Source organism: Convolutriloba macropyga, chromosome 3, assembly GCF_964194025.1.
Source record: "Convolutriloba macropyga chromosome 3, txConMacr16.3, whole genome shotgun sequence".
NCBI lineage: Eukaryota > Metazoa > Xenacoelomorpha > Acoela > Convolutidae > Convolutriloba > Convolutriloba macropyga.
In genome coordinates, this window is record NC_134470.1 from 69,276,622 (window position 1) to 69,279,081 (window position 2,460).

Genomic DNA, 2,460 nt, shown 5'->3' on the forward strand with positions numbered 1-2,460 from the left:
ACATAGGGGAATACGAGTAACGCTCCACCTGACGGACAAAGTATACAAAAAGATAAAACACTTGCTCGACACAAAACAAATAGTCAAAATCGACAAATGCTCCGACGATGTGTTCATAAGTCCAATCGCTATTACCGTAAAACATGATAGGTCCATCAAACTCGCACTCGACTCTAAATTCTTAAACGACGCTGTCTGAAAAAACAAATGCCAAATGCAATCAATTGATATCCTAATGGATGCCGTAGCCAAATACATATCAGACAAAAAACAATTCCCCGGAGAATTCTTTTTCAGATAGAAAAATAGATCTGAAATAAGCTCATAGCAAAATACCCCATCACCCATCAATTCAAAGTCCTTGCAATTTTAACATCCTCGGGGGAAAATCAACGAGAATATATAAATTCGTAAATAGTTTCTATGGCCTCTCAGACATGCCCGTTAGTTTTCAAAAAACGCTCGACAAAATTTTCGACAGCATACCCAACAAATCTAACTTCCTATATGACATCCTTATAGTGACAAGAGGCACTATTTAAGAACACAGATCCGATATCAATCTAATACTTAAACGACTAGACGAGGGAAATCTAGCAATAAAACTAGAAAAATGCGAATCAACGCGAACTAACCTTACATGGCTCGGCTACAATAAAACCCAAACAGGCATTTCGCCGAACACAAAGAAAACAGAACCTATACAACAATTGAAACCCCCAAAACACTAAAAAAAACTCCGCTCCCATATGGGCTCAATTCACCAACTCATCAAATTTGTATCAAACTTAGCAAGCCTACTCGACCCGATCAGACCCCTACTAAAGGAAGAAAACATGCTCAACAATAAGATACAATGGTCAGACAAACATACAGATGCGCTCAACAAAATTAAAAATCAGATATCTAAAATCACTGAACAAATACACTTCGATAGAGAAAAACCCACAAAGATAACATGTGACGTAAGTCACAAAGTTTTAGGCGCAACACTAGGACATTTGGACCCAAATGGATGGTTCCAATTAGCTTATGCTAGTCTCTTCTTAAACACAGCAGAACAAAAATATAGCGCCAAGGAAATCGAACTCTAATCAGTCGTATGGGCCACGGATCATTTTCGATACTACCTTTACGGCTCTGAATTTGAGCTCGTAACCGGTCATAAAGCCCTACTTTCCGCCCTAGAGGCGAACAGAGGTAACAAACCAAGTTACAGCCGCCGAACCAGATGGGTAGATAGACTCCTACCCTTCACGTTCAAAATACATCATATACCAGGTAAAGAAATGGGCTTCACTGACTATCTAAGTTGACACCCGCAATCACCAGCAACTGAGGTAAGCGAAGACGACAAACAGTTTGTAGTTAATCGCATCAAAGAGTTTAAATCCAAACCAGGAAATGAGTTTCGACGCTATAAATTTTCGGCCAATAAGAGCGCAGCACAGCAAGGATTAAAACGTTCCAATCGGATGACGTCATTAACAACGCTCAAAAAACACGCAATAAACAAAGCGCATTTTGCTTTAACCAAATTCATTTTTTACTGACTTCTACACATTCAATTTCATTTTCAAAACTTTCTTTAATTAACAATAATTCGATTCAATTTAAATTTTCTCGTAATCAAATAAACGTCATTACAAGACAGAATCCCAATAGGGACACTTTCGCAACAGAAAGGAACAAAATGGACAAGAAAGACAAAATGGACAGCCCTACGAACCCTAAGCAACAGTCAAAAGGGACAGCAGAGAAAGAGGGAGAAACATCAAACATTGGAAAATGTCGGACCCCAATCGTTGAAGAAAAACACAGCACATTATTTAAATTCAACGAGCAACCCACACCCCAGTATCGCCTCAACCTACAGCAGGTCCTCGGGGAAGGTTTCCTGGCTTCACAGTTAAAGATAAGCACCTCCATAACATCATCAGAATAGTGGAGAGACAGGATTGGGACTGAAAACTGTAAGCAAATATTACTCCAATCTCAGAAGAGACCTCGCCATTTCATCTTCCAGATGTCTACTATACGATGGGAAGCTAGTAAAACCATATCATCTCCAAAATACTGTGACAATCACAGAACATCGCCCGCACCCCGGACAAGTCGGCATGATCAGATTAGGCAACCTAATCCGGTTCCTTCTTATACACAGAACGATGAATCTCCGAGCGTAGAACTGCAAGCAGTGTACAGACCAAGGTAAGACCTTAAAACCTCTAATACCCAAATCCGATCTAGGTAACTTACCACCACTATACGAACCAAACCAGGAAGTACAAAAAGACTTCGCAGGCCCAATACCCAAATAAACTAAAAACGATTTTTATGTTCTAGTAGCCGGTAGAGCGATATTCGCGCTACCCATCGGCAGTCGTACACTCAAATTGTGACACACCCACTGCAATAAACTTGTTACAAAAGTATTGCAAATTCCATGGTATACTACGC